Genomic DNA, 21958 nt, shown 5'->3' on the forward strand with positions numbered 1-21958 from the left:
TTATTTTCCTGTATTTCTAAAATAGTTATTTAAGATACAAGTTCGTAAAGTTTCTCTTTTTGGCACGAGTGTAAATTTATGAGACGAGTCGAAGCTGCAAATATTGTATTCTTCACCTGACATAATTAGGAACATCAGACGTTTGAGATGGGCAGGGCATGTAGAACGTATGGGAGAATTCAGAAATGCATATAGAGTTTTTTAGTTGGTTATTTAACGACGCTGTATCAACTACAAGGTTATTTAGCTTCGATGAGATTGGTGATAGCGAGATGGTATTTGGCGAAATGAGGCCGAGGATTCGCCATAGATTACCTGACATCCACCTTACGGTTGGGGAAATCTCGGAAAAAACCCAACCAGTTAATCAACCCAAGCGGGGACCGAACCCGCGCCCGAGCTCAACTTCAGACTGAGCCACGCCGGTGGCTGCATATAGAGTGTTAGTTGGGAGGCCTGAGGGAATAAGTCCTTAGGGGAGGCCGAGACGTAGATGGAAGGATAATATTAAAGTGTATTTGAGAGAGGTGGGGTATGATGGTAGGGACTGGATTAATCTTGTTCAGGATAGGGACCGGCTTATGTGAAGGTGTTAATGAACCTCCGGGTTCCTTAAAAGCCATAAGTAATAAGTATTGTAAATTTCTTGTCTCTGTGTGCGAAACGTCATTTTTACTCTGTGTAAAAGCCACCAAACTGGATATGAATTCCGCGTCTGGTAACTGTCACAGTGACATCCTCAGTTACAGACAGAGAATCAGCATCATGTCTCTGCCACGTCTCAGATTCTCTAATTTAATGCTACAAGAAAAAGACGAAATATAAACGTCAGTATGAGTTCCAAGAAGGAGATCGAAAATTTTTATTCTATTTTGCAGTGCTATTAAGTCTGCAGCATATGAATGACTGGATAGCAAATACATTAATTTTATTGTAATAGTCTACTTATTGGATTACCACAGTTCATACTACTCTAAATTTACAATGTAACCACCAAGGTGGCTCAGAGCAAGCTAGGGAGCAGGATTAAAATCCCGGTTAATCTACCCTAAATTTATAACTTATGTTGGCCAGCCTGTGGTCCGGGCAACAATGCAATATGGGGGTTTTCTCTGTGACACACCAACAATTTATTTCTCAATCATAATAATTATTTTTACCATTCGAGTACCGGTAAGAAAATAAAAAATTTGAAGTCACTTCTTCAGAGAGCTGTAGAGTAGAATGTACTCGTCTTTTTTATGATTATGATGATTATATTATCATTATTATTGTTATTATTATTACTTGTGGCAATAGTTGTAATTATTGTTATGCTCATCATTTTCTTTCTTTCTTCTTCTTCCTATTATTATTATTATTATTATTATTATTATTATTATTATTATTATCATTATTATTATTATCATTATTATTATTATTATTATTATTATTATTAATATTTTCACTCTTTCATTCATAGTTTTCTGCCCAAGAGCAGGTTTTTCATTGTAAACCCCATATTCTCCAATCTTTTCTATTTTATGCCTTCCTCTTTGTATTCGTATATGATCCATATATCTTAATGTCGTCTATCATCTGACATCTTCTTCTGTGCCGAACTCTTCTCCAGTTCACCATTCCTTCCAGTGCGTACTCCAGTAGTCAGTTTCTTCTGAGTCAGTGACCCAACCAATTCCTTTTCCTCTTCCTGATCAGTTTCAGCATCATTCTTTCTTCACTCATTCTTTCCAACACAGCTTCATTTCTTATTTTGTCTGTCCATTTCACACGCTCCATTCTTCTCCAATCCACATTTCAAATGTTTTTATTCGCTTCTCTTCACTTCGTAGTGAAGTCCATGTTTCTGCCCCATACAATGCCACATTTCATATAAAGCAGTTCACTAGTCTCTTCCTTAGTTCTTTTTCCAGAGGTCAGCACAAAATGCTTCTTTTTCTATTAAAAACTTTCCTTGGCATTGCTATCCTCCTTTTGACTTCCTCACATCAGCTCATGTTACTGTTTACTCTGTAGTACACTCTAAGTGTTTGAAGCTATCTACTCGCTCTCCTGCCTCATTTCGAATTCGCGCGTTTACCTTCTTTATTTTTCTTCCAATAACCATAGTATTTGTATTGTTTGCTTTTATCTTCATCCCACACTGCTCATAGCTGTCGTTTAACTCCAGTAGCATATCCCTTAGTATTGTCTCCTGTTATTCTATTGTTCTTCCTGCTACTATCACCTCTTCCATGTTTTGAAAACAGTTCCTCACTAAATCCTATCTACTTGGAGTAGACCATGAATAGGGCAGGTGATAAAGAACATTCTAGTCGTACTCCTTTCCCTAATATCACTTCCTTCTGACTTCTATTCTGACTCTGACTCGTTTCATACAGAGCTATTATTATCATACGTCCCAGAAAAGAGCGGCTGGCCGGTCGGCAGCGTCCTGCGTGGTTTCCGCCGAGCGCATAACCATTTCTCCGGCGCTTCTCCAATATATAACAGTACTAACAATAAATGTTCAATAATTTGGACTTACCATGCTCACAGTCGTTGCTGAAAATGACCCCGTTTGTCGCCACACACAACTGACATCTTCTGATAAACGAATGATGCTGGGTAACTTTCGGTGTTGGACCCCGGACTCATTTCACCGGCATTATCACCTTCATATCATTCAGATGCTAAATAATCTAAGCTGTTGATAAAGAGTCGTAAAATAACCTATTAAAAAATAAAAAGATAAACGAATGAACAACACTCTGAAATTCCAAATCATTGCTAGCTTGGATTTCTTCTCGTATGTAATCTTTTAGTTCATCTATAGAATGAGGATTATTTCTATGAACCCTACCTTTTAGTGTTCCCCATAAATAAAAGTCACAGGGTGTTATATCTGGGCTTCGTGGAGGCCTCAAATCATTACTGATTAGTCTCGTACCGAAAATATGCCTCAATTCCCTCATTGACATGACAGCTGTATGAGCAGTGGCGGAATATTGTTGGAAATAAACTGACAATCGTTTCGCATAATAATGCTACGTTTTCTGCTTGATTTTCGATTCTTCACTGAGCCTGTTTCTTTAAATCTTTTAGCGAGTCGTCTATTTGTTTTGGCAGAAGGCACAGGTCTGTTTGGAAACTTTATTCGAAATGTTCGTCTTGTTTTCGCACACGACCTTCTGTCTTTTATCTACGTATTGTATATATACACACATTCACACAATGAGAATTTGTTGCTAAGCATTACCTAGATACACAATAATCATTAAACTTTATGCACTAACGTTGTACACTTGAAGAATCGAGAGTTTCATTACACGACTTCTAACCACACTGAATGCCATATGGCTATTGGAGCTCGATTGCGCGAGAGAAACGGTAAAGCCTTGGTTTTTTTGAACAGACGCATGCTACGTGCGAGATGCGAGACCCGCCTCGCACAAATCCGAACTACACGAGAGATAGTGAGTGGTTTCTATAACTGCGAGATGCGAGGTCTGCGCACCTCGCAGTTATAGAAACCACTCACTATCTCTCGTGTAGTCCGGATTTGTGCGAGGCGGGCCGCGCATCTCGCACGTAGCATGCGTCTGTTCAGAAAAACCAAGCCTTTAGAGCGCGACGGAAACCACGCTGGGCGCGGATTTCTGGGACGTATGTTAATATTATTACTATTATAGTTGTTCGTTGTGGTAATATTTATGATTATTGTTACGATCATTATTTTCTTTGTTCTCATATTATTATTATTATTATTATTATTATTATTATTATTATTATTATTATTATTGGTGGATATAAGGCATCTTTTACATTGTTATTATATAATATTATTGTAGTCTATATTGTTGTAATGCACAATAGTGTTGCTGTCATTATTGTTGAAATTATCGTTATCACTAATATTATTCTTGTTGTGTTGATGTTTATTAGACATACGCCACACTAGCATTACCTATATTCGGCAGTCGATGCATTAAATTGCGTCTGTATGCATACATTGTCGCCAGAGCAGCAGAACACAGTCGTGATTTCAAACCCTGCATTCGTGTCTGACTCAAAGCGTGCACCGAATTATATGTTTAACTTCATGAAACGCTGCAGACTATTTTCAAGCCTCAATGCATATGAGAGGTAAATGAAATTCACTGCACAAAAGCCTCTGTGTATTTATGTAAATCCGCCTTGCAATGAATAATTCTACACTTACAGAATTTCCGTTAAACGTCTTATCCTAAGAGTCACTGTATGTGAAAGTTTAATTCACTGCAATTTATCATATATTTAAAATGATTAATATATTCCATTTAATTGATCAGTTAGTGGTGGCGTGATATGGAATTGGCCTAGTCTGTGACTAGTCTCTAGCACGTTGGTCTTTCATCCCAGTGGCCAAAGTTCAATTCCCGGCCTGCTCGTTATTGAATTCACAGACGTTTTTCTCTTTAATTCCATTAAAAATCTAAATACAGTATTCTGTTTCATCTGTAATCTACATTGGTTAAAATTAGGTTGATGTGAATTCTTGAGGATAGTACGGGAATCCAATTATGATACACTGCTTCGTCGATATATGAGAAAGTCAATGTTCATCTACTTAAATACAACACGCGGATTAAGTCTCCTGCAATCGGTAAGCAGTAGAGCACGAAAGTCGAGGAATATTATGAACAGAAAAACTTCGATCTTACGGAAATTGGCATTCAAGAGTTGTTAATTCATATTAAAAGTGAATGTGATACAACGTTAATAAAAATTAATTTTATTTCTTAGAATATGGAATATATCTATCTATAAAATTCAATAATAAATATATATATATATATATATATATATATATATAATCTTAAACTCTCCAGCAATATCCTTAATATTTGCGTCGTTTTCAAGACTTGAATAATAATATTTAGGCTACGTTTTCAAAAATATTTACGCATGAACGTTTTGTAACATGATGCCTTACCGTTACCGGTATGCGGGGTCTTGGATTCTCGTCACAACAGATCACTATGTACTGTTTTGCTGCTTTCTTTAGGTTCAAATATATTCTACTAAGTCGAAGGAGAAGTGTATAGGATTTAATGGTTTGGGGTTCGGGTCCTGAGATTTATCAGGCTGCTCGTTTGGGGATGGAACATAATTATTCTGTCAGGGTTCAGGCAGGGTGGTTCCCCTGCCAGCATCTTATTCACGAATATCATCCTGGCCAAATGTAGAACTTGTATAATTATGGCATATGGCATACACTGGGCTTATGCGTGCCTTGGTGTTTAAGGGGGAACATCCAGCTTAAATAAGAGAAACTACGTAAATTTATTTTTTCATTTTCTCAAGTCTCAATTTATTTTGCAAGTTCATGAGGTCATTATTCACATCTTCATTTACAAGAGCCACTATTTAGATTTAAAATATAAATTTTTTCCCGTGTTTTGTATGATCGAAATTTTGAAATTTTTTTTGGGACCAATCATAGTTTTCCTCATAGCTCACAGATTTTATATAATATTTTAAATATCTTTTGTCCGGCCAAATTCAAGAAGGCTGTGGCAACAAATTGAATCAATATCATTAAATTATTTTCAATTGAAGTGATAATATATATATTTTTTTAATTTTCCTGAAAATTATCACTCAGAATATTTCTTTAATATTAATAATGGGAAAAAGATATTAATCCACATTCCAGGTCATGACATATACAATAAACATGCAAAATGTCGTGCAATTATATTTAATAGTCTTTTTAGTTCTGAGAGAAATGGTTTGAACATTTTAAGTTTCAAAGAACGAAAGACAAACTTACCAACATTAAATAAATTTGAGGGAGGTGGGATAGATAGCAGGGACTGGCATAATCTTGCTCAGGGTATGGATGAGGGCGGCAATGAACCATTGGGTTCCTTAAAAGTCATTTGTAAGTAAATATACCTAAAATATCCGTCATGCATCTCATTCATTCGTTGGACTCTAGAAATCATCAATATACCACACCACACACACACACACACACACACACACACACACACATGCACGCACGCACACACACATGCACGCACACACACACAAATTCCCGGTCGGGGTAAGTTACCTGGTTGAGGTTTTTTTCAGGGTTTTCCCTCAACCCAATATGAGCAAATGCTGGGTAACTTTCGGTGCTGGATCCCGGACTCATTTCATCGACATTATCACCTTCATCTCATTCAGACATTAATTAATAACCTAAGCTGTAGATAAAATGTCGTAAAAATACATACATACATACATACATACATACATACAGTCGGCCTCGGTAGCGCAGTTGGTATAGCGCTGGCCTTCTGTACTCAAGGTTGCGGGTTCGATCCCGATCCAGGTCGATGACATTTATGTGTGCTTAAATGCGACAGGCTTATGTCAGTAGATTTACTGGCATGTAAAAGAACTCCTGCGGGACAAAATTTCGGAACACCGACGACGCTGATATAACCTCTGCAGTTAAGAGCGCCGTTAAATAAACCATAATTTAAAATTTTTACATACATACATACATACATACATACATACATACATACATACATACATACATACACTCACACACATTCACCTTCCTACACCATCTGCTTTGACAGCAAGATTTGTAATTGTTCATGAATGTAAAACATCAGCTGCAATTGTAGTAGTAAAAATTACACACATTTCAAAAGGGCCACTACGACAAACAAATTAATGAATAAAGCTACCATTCTGTACGTCTGTGTCGTATTCACCAATTCTTTTCTAGCGACTTCGCAAGATTAGGAAACTGAATTCGACTTTACAGGAGATAAAAATTTAATTTTCTCATGTACTTATCGTATGTTTCTCCTCTTTCATTTTAAATAATATACTTGCTACTTTTTGACTATACAACCAGAATGCATCTGCTGATAATAATATAACTTTCGCTTAAATCGTACAAGGCTATTTTATGATCATTGAGAAGCAGAAGGAAATCACTTATGAAGATGTTGTTTAGTCGACTGTCCAAAGACAGGTCTGAACCTCACAAATGTTACCAAGAAGGAACCACTTATGAGGCAACTATGCCAGGAAATAATGGAGTACAGTGGCCAGTTCCTTTCTCCTCCAACTAGCTACGTATTACAATAATCAGTCTTCAGATGTATACAAATAATTTTTCTTCTTATAATACTGTATATGTCGTCAAGTGAGATGTACATATCAGCCAGAACCTCAATGAGAGGATTTAATGAAGATAACGAAATTAATATTGTAAACTGGAATTAAAGTGATTTGTACAAATCGTTGCAATTTTCATGCCTAAGTGGAAAAGTCGAGTCTGAACAATTTGTTCTATCAGTTTTCTACAGCAGAAATGCTGGTATATATAAAAAAATTGCAACCTGCCAATGATGGCCTTTAATTGCTTTTATTCATCATACGGCACGTTAGCACTGCAGCAGCGGAAAAGTCCAACTCCAGCCGATTGATTTAACACGGGTAAAATATAACAGTCGTTCTTATAGATCTTGCTTTATCGTTTGCAATTAAAGGTGATAGTTTAACTTCAATTATGGTATCTAATTGTAAGTGGAACCTACTTTCTGTCTCATTCCATGAACAGGCCACATGACATTGCATTTCTCTCTGTTAATAATCACCACTTCTGGAATGTCGACAAATGTTAACCCAGACCCATAACCCCAGCTATACCTATAGGTTAATTACATTTGATTAGATTAATAGAAGTTAGAAAGTTTCTCACGAGACTTGGTTCTAGATTACCTTTGCGCTTTCGTGGTGAGGTTTTAATTAGATGTTCTGTACCGAAAGGAGTGTAATTTCCCATATGATCCATATTTTCACTAAGTTGCGTAACCTGTGTAACCTGTCTATTCAAACAGTCTTTTTGTAATGTAATTCTAACATTAAGCACGGAGAAGATAGCCTACAAAAATATTTAGGCCGTCAGTGTAGTAATACAGAGGCAAATGTTGATTTAACGGAAATCAATACAAATATTGACCTATGGAATGTATTGTCAATTGGCATGCATGCTACTTGATTTGTTGTTTGGCTGTTAGGCGAAACTGACATTTAAACTATCCAACCTATTAAGTTCACTTCATTGTAGTCGAACGTGTGACTTGAATGTAACATACTCCATATAAATAAAACATGCAGATTGTGCTGTGTTGATTAATGTTAGTGTCCTGCAATGTTAAAACATGAGAGGGGCAACAAAGACATTGCATACTTCGTCTTATTTCATATTATGATCGCAAGGTCTGTGCTAAAATCCTTCAGCAGCTACAACAGCGGTGACCAAAACTCGAACGGCCGTGATTACACGCGAGCGACAGCCTAAGAATTAAAGAGACTGGGGAGAGGTACATGGCATGAAAACTACAACCAGTGGTTGTTCATGCACTAACATTGAGTTCTTCATCAACTCCACGAATAAAAATCGCAAGCTTTGCTGTATCAGTAATGTCACTACTGTCATCAATAACCAATTAAAAATATATACAAATTTTCTTGCTTTTTTTTTTTAATTTTCCTCGTGACCACAATCAGAAATTTTCTGAATTCTCTTGTGAATATTTAGTCGAGAAATGCGCATTTTTTTCAAAATTAATTAACAACTTACATTGGACAAATTATTTCAGCCACCTTGATCATTACGCTTTTATAAAATTTTCCTATGTTGGAAGGCTTATGAGAACGAGCTATTTCGTTCGCCACTAGATAGCTGGCTTCCTTACATTTATTTATGTCATCTTTCACTTCATGACAATGATTTAAGGCTGATTTCAGGTCTTGGAGTTTAATAGCTCGTTTCATTACTACACTAGCACGTAATATTCAATCAGTTTCTCTATATTATTATTGTACTTATTATTAATATTATTATTATTATTATTACTGCTTGTACTGATAAAGCTATCAGTATTGTTATTAGTATTACTATAACAATAACAATAATAATAATAATAATAATAATAATTATTATTATTATTATTATTATTATTATTATTATTATTATTATTATTAAATCAGTAACTAGTAAATAACTGATAATAGTCAGCAAAATATCAAAAAATAAATTAAAATGGGGATATGGCGTAGTAATTATTTTATCATTCAAGGGCAGATGTAGGCCTATATATTGAGACATGTATATAAGAATTATGGTAACACTTGCTGATAAATAATAATAATAATAATAATAATAATAATAATAATAATAATAATAATAATAATAATAACAACCTGTAATGCCTTTGCATTCAGCGTAATGCCCTGTAATGTCGCTTCTATAAACTACTACTAATTGAACTGTATTGAGCAAAACAACATATTACATTTTCTTCGACAGAACAGCGAATAAATTTATTTTCCCATTCGTACGAAACCTTCTGTTCCTGAATTTCATGTTGAAGAGCGACAGAGGGTTTGTAGAGCGACACGGTACCGTCACTGCTTACCTTCAGTACGTGAGCAAGAAAGAGAGCAATGTACAGGAAATCCCCTTACCAGTATGAACGTCTTTGACTACACTATGTAATCACAATACCCAGTTTGGTCACCGCTGGGCTAGAACATGAAGGGGTGGGAGTGGAGGACAGCGAATATTTTTATAAGAAGGTGGAACAAAAACGACAGGCCTCCTTCTGCAGAGCGAACGTCGTCGAATGTACAACTTAGCTAAACTCAACAAAATTTAACGGAATATAGCTCCTGTAATGTACGACACTAATTGAAATGCTTATATTTGTGTAAAGGTAATATTCCCTTATATGCCATTAAGGCTTAGCGGGGACATGGAGATAGAAATCCGTTTAGTCTATTCATGTCCTCGTCACTAGAACGTGGTGGTGTGGTCGGTACCTTGCACCGAGCGCCTTTTAATGAAAAACGAGGTACTTAATTTGATAGGATCTGAGTTGTCGCCTGGACCGTTTTGGAAATTCTAGAAACCAGAAAAATGCCAGTGTAATTCGAGATTGAATCCGGGACCCTCAATGGCAGTTCTACCAACTGAGCTACCCTACCGCCAATTATATTGATGTAAAAACAAAAAACTGTTACGGTATACAACATTTTAATACCATACTTCTACGATATAGGCCTAGTCCACACCTGTGGAGTAACGGTCAGCGCGTCTGGCCGCGAAACCAGGTGGCCTGGGTTCGAATCCCGGTCGGGGAAAGTTACCTGGTTGAGGTTTTTCCGGGGTTTTCCCTCAACCCAATACTAGCAAATGCTGGGTAACTTTGGGTGCTGGACCCCGGACTCATGTCACCGGCATTATCACCTTCATTTCATTTAGACGCTAAATAACCTAGATGTTGATACAGCGTCGTAAAATAACCTAATAAAATAAAAAAATCTACGACAGGTATAGAACATTGTAACAAATTTACGAGGGCTATTCATAAATTAACTTCCGTTTACATATATAGCAGTAGTAATCGGCATAGCGACGCCGTCTTTACAGTGAATGTTGCGAGCAGTGGTAGAGAGGATCGTGCAGCAGTTACACGCAGTGCTACTCATGTTCAAAGTGTGTGCCCTTATTGATAATCCCGCCAGCCTTTAGATATGCTCGATGATAGACTTTTTGAGGCGAAAGCTGTAAAGCGGTTGAAATCCATCATGTTAGGTGATTTCTTTTTTGCATGATAACTTCCTCCCGCAGACTGCGTCTAAACTGCAAATTTTCAACTGGGAAGTGTTTAGTCATGCTCCATATGGTTCTGATTTGGAGCCTAGTGATTACCATCTTTTCATGCATAATTATTATGAAGAAGTGGCTTGCATCGCAGCACTTTGACGATGAGTTATATTCCAGCGTCGTAGGGTGGCTTCAGTCACAGGTGGGAGACTTTTATGGCAGCAGTATTCTAAATCTCGTTAAACGCTATGTTAAGGGGCGATTTCACCAACATGTTACTAATTCACAATTAACTAATCGTAATTTTACTTAAATACGGAAGTTGCATCTTATTTCATTCGTTTGAATTTCACAAAACTAATACGTACCTTTGAGCCTCTTCGTATTAGTAAACACTTCATTCCTCTTGCGGTATGACACTAACTTAGCAATAGCAGGCCATGGTCTATTGTTATTGTCACGCCTGCCCAGTCGATGGCTTCTGTCGATGTCGTGAGGTTGGACATCCACACCGATCCGTCGTGCCACATCCATAACGATCTTGTCAGTGTCCTCTGTCGCTTTCTCCGCCACTATCGATGCTGATAGTGCTCGAGATCGTCAATTTTATTCTCAAGCACCTCTATTTTCTTATCACGAGTCTCTAGTGTTGACTTCAGATCACTAATAACTTTGTTGTTGTCCTCAATCGTCTTTTGCAGCTCCGCTACATCTGCATTGGTGATACTTTCCTCCATGAGGTTGCTAAAAACTTGCAAAATTGCGGCAACTTGTAAAGATTCTTTTACCACGCTCTTAACACTTTCTTCCAAATCATCGATTTTTATGCTTTTTTTTCTGCGACATTATTTTCAGATAGTATCGCAACAATAGAACACAAAATAATGAATGAGAATATAACACTCCTGACACTCATGACATCTACTGTAGAGTTATAAGCCTGGAGCGTTCGTGATGCGTCTTTTCACTGTCCGCCATGACACACTGCTGTAGTGCTTGTGGTCATTTGTTTATCATCATTCACTTGAAGTCGAGCTGTAAATAATCGGCAGGGTGTTGCTGTTGAACATGGTTAACTGCACGTTTAGGGAATATGCCGATATGATGTTATTGTACGGCGAAGCTCTGTGCAATGTAGTTTCAGCATGATGGCGCACCACCTCATTTTGCTCTTGCGTTTCGTGGTCATCTGGGTCAACGATTTGGGCAACAGTTGTTAGGTCGTGGTGGTTAAATTGCTTGGCCTGCACGTTCTCCCGACTTGACTCCGCTAGACTACTTCCTGAGGAGCCACATGAAGGGATTGATTTATAAGACCCCTGTTGAATCAGAGGAAGATTTGCGTGGGTTTGGCGACGGCGGATGTTGGACTACCAGGTATTGTGATTGTGTGTACCAGAACATGGTACGTAGGTACCGAGTGTGTGTTGAAGTCACGTACAGTAAGCATCAGAAGTGGGAGAATTCAGCATGTGATGTGGTGGTGTTCTGTTTGTAGCATGGAAACGGTACGTTTCCGGACATGACTTCCTATGCAAAAAGTAACCGTCTTGGTCCCCACTACAAGCCGTCAAAGTCTGTAATGGAAATTTAGACACACCCTATATAAAATATATAGGGTAGTTTAATTAACAAAATACATTAACACTTTGTTTGCTAACACATGCTGAAAGTTTTAAAATGTACTCTGTTAACATTCTTTCGTGAATTTGGGTTCCACCAACGGTTTTCGGATGGATGTTATGTGACATTTTTGTTAAATTCACCACGGAACTTTCGCAAAAATTAGGAATTTTGTCATTGAGAAAACCAATGTCAGAACCAATACTTTTCTGAACGTGTTTCATCCGCTTCATAAAGAGAAAACTAGTGGAAATTTACAATGTTTTTGTCAGTTATTTGTTATTGAAACTATACCGCGAAACTGACAGTGTGAAAAAATAGACATTCCAATTTTACGGATTTAGATATGTATATTTATGTTGGTCAGGAAGACTCTAAATTATTAAGTAAAACGCTTAAGAATATTCCTGACCAGCCTAAAGTACGCGTGCTGTGATTGGTGTCATCGGCGTCACATGTTTGAGATAAAAAGGAATAGTCTCTACTGTCGGACTTTGACAAGACGTATTCCACATTGCAGATGTACTTGCGGTGTAGCCACACATTTTCTTTTAATTCAGAAACGTGGTCTTGGTCATGTTTAATAAATATTTAAAAACCTTTCGGACCTCTTTCTCCATCAAAATAATTAACATGTTCATAATTTTCATCACGATTATTATCGTCTTATCGTCATCACTATTACTGTGATCATAATTTTATTGGCATCATCATCATCATTATCATCATCATCATCATCATCATCATCATCATCAGCATCATCAGTGAGGGAAGTGGGAAAAAAATCAGAGGCGGTATGCTACCACAAGATTTTCCTCTGGCATACCTCGATTTAAAAAAAGGCATACTCCTTCCTTTACAACATGACATAAATGATGTATACAATAAATTGTTTCGTGCAGTCAGTAACGCGAATCTTTTAAGCTTACGCAACACGTTAAATTTCTTAATAAAATAATTTCAAGTTACTTCGGTTATTTACTGGATCGGGTAATGTCCTTTGAGACTTACCATTTAAAATAATGCCAAAGCTTCAAAGTGCCTTACGTAATTATTAATAAAAAGTGCAACAAAAATATGACAGTCATTAAATTGGCAACAGTGACCACCACAAGGTACAACCACAGCCTTCTATACTTGAAATACTATCGTTGTAAGCATTCCAGGGGTTGAGCTTATCAAATAAGCGTGTTTAAATGCACACTGAATACAGTTCCAGAAAGCTTTGGTTTAGATTTACGAAGCAAACAGATAGTATTCTTTGCTGTGAAGAAATGTATAAACAAATTTTTACGATTATATTCTTTCAGTGACTGTATGTCATTTTTCACTAACGGCATGTTTTCTGGCCATAGAAACCAGTGCCGGTATTCCATGCCGTAGCATACCGTCTCACTTCCCTCACTGATCATCATCACCGCCACCATTTTTATTTCATCTGGCTGGTCATACTGTTTTCTCTTCTGTTTGTCTCAACACTAAAGGAAAAATAGGAATCTTAAATCATGACATCAGTATGGCTGAACACACTTCAGCACAGACAGAAGTTGTATGCGTGCCATAAGAAGCACACTTAACACACACAAACCCGAAATGTAAATTTCCACCTCAATATGAATACCGAACCCGGGGCCACTTCAATTACAGTATCAAATGCTTTCTTTAAGTCGTAATAAATTTACACGCAACCACGCAACAGAGATTAATTTTATGTAATTAAACAGCATGAATCTCATTGAATTAAATAATTTGGAATATATGTTTATTCAAGTATACAGCTATAATAAAACAACTAAACGCCTGGAACATCATCGATGGAAATCTCTGCTGACGTTTATTTATTTTACTATTTGCTATTTCATTTGATATAATTTTTGTTATTCTAAATTTTTTACATTTCACGAGTTGTTATTTTATACGGTTTTAAATTATACTATCGCATGCAGTCATATTTTTGTTTACAGAACAGTCAGTTCAATTACAAATTGGATCGCAAATTTCATAATATTGAAACAAGTGCTGTAGACTGTGGGGGAAAAATATTGATGTGTCCAGTCTACATAATTCCATAAATTTATAAGCATTCATAATATACATATTTTCCTATGATATAGAAAAGTCGACCATCGTATGCATGGCAAGCGAGAGAACGACACTTTTGAAAATCAAGGCTGCGCGAATATAAACTACATACACTCATTAGGATAAAATCAGCTGCTACTTAGATAATCCCACTTCTGAGTCACATCCCAAGATATATTTATTATGTAACTTTATGTCGGCCATAATTTTCGCGTTTAAAGTCAATAGCTCTGGAGTTACATCCACTGTACGGCCAGCACGGAACAAACTTGGGGAAGAATTGAAGGGCTCCGTGCAAAAAGGGGAGTGGCTCCACTTTTTGGAGATATTATTGTTTTACTTATTTCATAATTTGAAGAATACGCCCGAACCTTTTAGTGTGATTCCGAGCATTTAGTATTAAGTTACAGTGGAGTTGGAGCTGAACTCCGATTGTTTCGCCGCAAAAAGGAGGCAGCTCCTGGAGCTATATACTGAATGAATCGTAAATACTGTCATTCATTTCAGGGGGTTATTCTTTGAGATATTTCAAACAAAAAAGTTTAATACAATTTTGCTCGTTTTTCTTCCTTTTTGAGGTAAAAATTCTTTTATATGAAACATATCATAACGTGTTTTGGGAAATCATTCATTTAATTCCAAATATGCTCAGTGATTTTAAGATAGCAGTGTATTATGATTTTTTAGTGAGAGAACATTCTCCAGTGGTTTAATCTGAAAAAGGATACTAAGAAAATACTTAAAAAATACATGTTAAAATAATCTGCATATTTTTAGTTCCCTGTTATTTTATCTTAAAGTGTCATAGAAACCTTAATTTATAAGTAAATTGGGCATAATCACAAAAATCTTAGGTATGGTATAATTATTTTAATTAATGAAAATTCATTCTTTTTATGTTGTAGGATATTTAAATCAGAACAATGGTTCTAATTAATACAAGATATCTTACCTTCTGCCCTGTATTCGGAATGCCGGAGGGGCTGAACCCATCCCGATTAGGTACCTACTAATCATGATGTAATGAAATATTACCTATGGTCAAAAATTAAATAAAGCCTGACTTAAAATCAAAAGAACCTACTGTTGGAGAGATTTTGGAAAGAGTTGCTATGAAAAGTAAGGAAATCCGGGTAAAGGCATCTATTCCGACAGTCAGTCATACAAGAATAGTACAACTGATTCGTGTTAACCATGATGAATGCAGAAAAATACTGTATACTGCAACTTCAATTTAGAGTCTTCCAAATAAAGTTTAAATATGTGATCTTACAGCAATTCACTAGCTATATAATGAAAAGCAAAATAACAAAACAAATATAGAAAAAGGCAAAAAAAAAAAAAAAAGATTTTTAAGAAACTTCAAAACCCTTGAGACACCTCACAAATTAAATATAGAAACTCCATATTTTCCACATTCCTAGTGAAAAGACAGATTTGTGCAACTCTTACATTTAGAAAAAAGATAAAAAAACAATTTCATGTAGATTCACTCCACCCTATTGGGTACGCAGCGATTCTTATGTAGTTAGGAGGGGCAGGTTTGGAAGTGGACCTAGCTTGAGGGTTAGTGGAATAATATTGAAATCAAATCGTTATCTCATCAACAGTAATCTCACTAGAGGTTTTAATTTATCTAGAGAAAATCAAAACTCGAGTAGGATTTAAATTGACTATTACACGATTAGAAGAAAGTATATAAAGATTAGAAGTAACAAAGTACTCCAATACAATAAAAATATTAATTGACTTACGAAAATACAACTGTCTTCAAATGTATTATTGTACAATCTCAACATTACGCTAGATGGCAATAGTGATTTATGATTATGTTTTCTTGTTATCAGTTGTGCCAACTATGGAATATTCATTGAACTCTGTGGACGGTTACTAGTCAAGAAGGCTTTGTTGATTCAGTTTCATTTTTATTAAAACATTTGCATTCCACTTCAATCATCCGGATCCCAGTAATCAACGTCACTTGACAAATGATCTTCAATAAATCTTAGTATTAAACAATCTCTGATACGTAACTATCCATAATATCATATAGCAGAAGCTATAACAAACATAACCTCAATAATATAAACAAGTGTTAGAAAAGTTTTAATTAGGGATGATGAAATAAACAAGAAACGTTTTAATTAACAATGATGGAATAAAAAATAAACATGAATAATTTTAAAAGAAACAATTATTGAAAGTACAATTTTCAAATTTGAATGTTTTAGTGGTTGGTGGTTCACTTTGCTGTTATATTGGACGTGTGCGTAAAAGAAGTGAACTCGTTGATGTACATGGTTTATCCCTCAACTTATTCAGGATTTCCGAATGGTGCTCTTCATATATGACCAGTGATTTTTATTAATTCTTGTTCTTGAATTGAATGCCAATGCGAGACATATTTGAAAGTGCTCTGTATCGACTGGAGTGGTTTGTAATTTTCTGTTTTTTGACGTTCAGACCAATGCAGTTTGAAATGTTGGCAAACAAAGAAACAAATGCTAGGGTAATGATAAAAATAAACAAATGCTAGGGACGCGATAAAATTAAACAAATGCTAGGGACGCCATAAAATTGTGCGATAATCAGCCATGATTGGTTGAAAGACGTCCTTTCGTACCGTTTTATTGGTCAAAAGTAGTGTGACGTAAAAGTGTAATAGTCAGAGGAAATCAAATTACGCATTATTTATAATTCAAATTTGTCATCTTTGGCATCATGCACCGTAACTGTAAGATCTTTACAGCCTTAAGTACCGTATTGACGTGTGTGTACCGACATCACAACAATAGTCTAATAATGACAATATAAAGCAGTGAATTGAAAAAAAAACGGAGATAGCCTATTTCGAGAGAATCTGACCTTAAATTGACTTTATCCACCGCAAATTCCGCTTCGAACTGCAGGAAATTTAACTCTGATTTCCGGCGTGAAAATCAAAGGGCATTACTTCATATTATCGCTATTTCTTCTAACAACAGCACAAGTACCTGTGACCTTTGAATGCACTCAGGTTAGATTTTATTATTCAGTCCTCTTTAGATGATAAGTGTGCAATGGTGTGTAAAATTGTTGACTGCTTAGTAATTTTGTAAAGTTCCAAACAATAAACCATTTAGTGGCCACCGTTTTAGCATAGGAGTTACTGAGTTTGGCACATGCTTAAGGGTTGAGAGTTCGAATTCCTGTTGGGCTGATCAACTGGTTGGGTCTTAACGTGAAATGTTTATGCTAGCAATGGTTAAAATTTTACTCGTTTCAATACGTGACGTCGCTTGCTTAGCAATGCCAATGAGTCACATCACATTATTCTTACGCCTTACTTAGAAACGGACCAGACTACTGCATGAATTATATTTCATATTTTTCCTTCGTAGACCAGTCATGTCAACTGATGCCCATAGGCGCAAGAGCGCTCCTTTGAGCTCAGGAGAGCCTGAGCGCTTTACAGCGGAATGGAATGAGACAGACGAAAGAGGTAATATATGCCGCTTGGTTCGAGCTATATACAGGGATGGCCAGCACTGATTTAATGGATAAAGGGAAGAGAACTTATTAAAACTGTATCCATGTTAAATTTTAGATTTGTTTGAGAAGTATAAGATAAGTACAGTATAAGGATGTAAGTTTTAATTTTAATGCCAATTTTTCACAAGCTTGCTTTTTATTCAAAAGGAATATTTTCTCAACTTTTTTACAGAAAAGCGAAATTTCAGATATTTTATTTTGTAGCCTTACAGGTACTGAAACAATGTTTTCCTAATTCTAATATATTGTAAATACGTATTACTGAAGATAGTGTGTTGAGAAATGCTATGGTCAAAATTCTTACAGTGGTCATTAATTCAATATGATAATAAATGAGGGCCTCAGTATCAAAACGGGACAAGTCAGTTTTTTTTAATGGAGTTAGTGATGTGTCTTCTATATAGAAACTGATTGCTTTCTATCCTTAAAATGCCTGATTCGTAATAGGTCACGTCACTGAAGTACAGAGCTGTGAAATCAAGCAGGCAGATCAAAATGGGTCATCTTTTTGCTTATGAATGATTCAGAATGGGACATGTCATCTTTACTTTTACATGGATCGAAATGGGCCATCTTATACGTTAAGACACTAGGTATTATGTTAGTACGTGAAACAGAATGGGTCTTGTCAATTGCACATGCGTGTTTCGCACTACATTCAACTATTACAATTTTTGTTATGGTGGATGTGTTGAGATCGTGTTCTGTACCGTTCAATGTGTATTTACCAATTTTAAGGTAAGAAATCTTGTTGATCCATTTTTGTTCCCTCATAGTTACGTATTTTACTGCTATGCTGTATTATGTGCTCACACTAAGGTCTTTTTTTTATAATTATTTCTTATAGGAAATGTAACAAATAATGTCAGAGACTTCACCAACAATGGAATGTAGCACTTCTGTTGGCGAGTTACAATCTGTTCCCGAAGGGAGGAAAAAGAAACGAAGACCTGAATCGTGGAAAAACATTAAATCAAAACGTGAAAGGTAAGAACAACGTACCTATAACTGTGAAATAAATATGATATAAGATATTGAGTTTATTTAGTAATACGCCATGTGTTTGACAGTATGATGTGCTTTCAGAAGGTTATTTCAATCTGTCCTACACTTATACGCGCATCCAAGTCGCTCTCCCTAGCACGAGTACGAGTTTTGTTGATAGATCACAGCAGAGCATCACCCATTATTGTCAGTGTTTTGATGTTTTATTACTATAGTTCTTATAAAGCTAACGTGTGCGTTGTATTACTATACTCTTTACAAATATAAGACGGGCAGTGTTTTGCTATAGTGTCCAGAAATCTAACATGATTATTAATTTCACTAAATTACTAATAAATCTGGTAAATTATGAAACCCTTCAAGATTATTAGGAACATACTCATGTGCAGTCGCTTCTCCGTGCGGTATTATAGCACGTGGTATTTCCGGATATTACTTTTAACAAACAGTACTAAAATTTGAGAAAGTTATGTTCAAAGAAATAGATAATTTAAAGAAATGATTGTATTTTTTTTATAGATACTCGAGTTTGAGGAAACCAGCCACAATACCTGCTTGCAGTCACAGGCAGCAAAAATTGGAATACAACAAGATAACTCCAGAGGATGCATCCTTCTTTGGAAAATTATTTTTAAAGCTTCCGGAGTATAAATCACAGGATGAGTTCATCTTAAGTCATGTTAGCACACGGCCCACTGCTACCAAAGGAAAGACAGAAACATACTCTGCCTCATTTTTTGTAAGAACAAAAAGCAAGAAAACGGTGCAAGTGTATAAAACACTGTTTATGTCAGTTCTTTCCAATGTTAGCAGAGGAAGGTTGGGCCGTTTGCTTAAGATTTATTATGACATAGGAGCATGCAGGAAAGAAAATCGTGGGGGAGATCGGAAGGCAACTAAATATGGACTTTGCCGCGAATCTGTCAAAGGCTTCATTGAGAGGTTATTTTGCAGAGAAGCACATTATTCACGTCAAGGTTAAAAAAAAATTGTACCTACCCATAGAATTGAAGTCAATTAGAATATGTTGAAATCTCTACAACAAAAATTTCGCACCTACAGAAAATGTACCGACAGTAAAGCTTGGATTCTTCCACTCCATATTCACAAAGCAATTTAACCTTTCTTTTGGTGTTCCAAAAACTGATGTTTGTTCAACCTGCATCCAAAACAAAGACATCATAAGGAACAACACTGCAAACAATCAAGAAGCACGAGTGAAGGCTATGACAGCCCAACGTGTTCATTTGCTGCGAGCTAAGAGTTTCTATGAAACAATGAAAGAAACTTCGTCAAATCTGATAACATTAATTTTTGACTGTCAACAAAATTTCGTACTCCCCCGTCTTCCAGATCAAGCAACTTACTATACTAGGCAATATTATATGTTTAATGAAACTGTTGTAGAGCAACGTCAGGACTACAGATTATCACCACGCAATGTATTTGCATATACATGGCTTGAACATGAAGCACCCAAAGGAAGCAACGAAATTGCGTCAGTCATTCATCACAGATTGCAGTCCACTGATCTCACCTCAATAGAACAAATTCGCCTCGTCTCCGATGGATGTGGAGCTCAAAATAAGAACTCAATAATGCTTTCCATGGTCTGCTGGTGGTTACAACATGTAGCTCCTCCACAACTCAAATATGTAGAACTCTTGTTTCCTGTTGTCGGCCACAGCTTTCTCCCTTGCAACAGAGTATTCGGAAACATTGAAAAGTATGTTCGTAAAGAGGAATTGATTGTGCATCCAGAAGAGTATAAGACGATCATCAGTAACCACGCAACTGTTCTACACCTGGGCAGTGACTCGAAGAGTTTTTCTAGAGATATAGTAAAACCGACAAATTCACTACCATTTAAAATATCTGAAGTAAAACGAATGTTTTTCACTAGAAAAAGAAATACAATTAAATTTCAAGCAGAATCTTGTTTTCGTTTCCAAAGCAACCAACCATCATCATGTGGACTGTGTAATCGAGGGAAAAGTTTCAGTAGGGCCTCATCAGGACCTTCATTATCCACATCAATAGTAAAAATCAATCCCTTGAAAGTAAGAGATGTGGATAGGCTCTTACAGAAACATTTTGGTCACTCATGGAAACAAAATGAACGTCTGGAAATCTACAAACAAATCAGTGAGAAATGTTCTCCAGATTCCAACACTGAACATCCAGAAGATGTTGATGGTCTTAATACATCTTTCTGTTTGGATGTTGATTCCTGCACACATTTTTAAATAATGTTTTATTCAGTTACCACATCATTCTTTATTTCAAGTTTTTCAGTTTCCCCTGTAACACTACTTTTTTCTAAAATATGATATTGATTGTTAGAAGACGTGTCAATGAGCATCAATAATGATATTGATAATAATTTTAACTTGTAATGAAAATCATTATAATATTACCTGCAATGGTTAGAATTTATTACTAATTAATAGTGATGATAATAGTTTTCATTGATCAATTTTGATGATGATGATCATTATTTTTATGAAAAAGTAACAATTCTGTTTTCTGTTTCTTTAAATAATATTGCAACTGTAATTAAAAATGATGATTAAAATTTTTGTGGAAAAGTAACATTTCTCTTTTCTGTTTCTTTAAATAATATTACAATTGTAATTAAAGATGATGATTATGATTTTTTCGAAAAGATAACAATTGTGTTTTCTGTTTCTTTAAATAATATTACAATTGTAATTAAAGATGGCATGGTCACAATTATTTGAAAAATAAGACCACAGAAATTTTACAAATTAAAGCATTAATTACATTGCCATGGAGAGTATATTTTCCAGTTGTACGATTCAAAATGGGTCATGTCAGAGTGAATATAACAAAGTAGGTCAAGTTAAATTTCATTCCTCTCTCAAAGCTACATTTTGAGAACATAATTTCAATTTCAGTGCGATATAAGGTTATTGCTATCATAGCAAGTGATAGAAAAATAAACCACAAACCTAAACATGATGTGATAAAAGATACAGTTTTTAGACTTTATTTTAATTTTAACTTTTACTAACATGACCCATTTTGATATTATGCCCCTCAAATAAA

At 35.8% G+C, this 21958-nt stretch overlaps 1 protein-coding gene across 1 annotated transcript in view; it reads left to right on the forward strand.

Moving 5' to 3' along the window:
- Positions 1 to 21958, forward strand: part of LOC138698393 (calmodulin-like) — an 891422-nt gene that overhangs the window by 172837 nt on the left and 696627 nt on the right. The window lies entirely within an intron of this gene.

Source organism: Periplaneta americana, chromosome 1, assembly GCF_040183065.1.
Source record: "Periplaneta americana isolate PAMFEO1 chromosome 1, P.americana_PAMFEO1_priV1, whole genome shotgun sequence".
Taxonomy (NCBI): Eukaryota; Metazoa; Arthropoda; class Insecta; order Blattodea; family Blattidae; genus Periplaneta; species Periplaneta americana.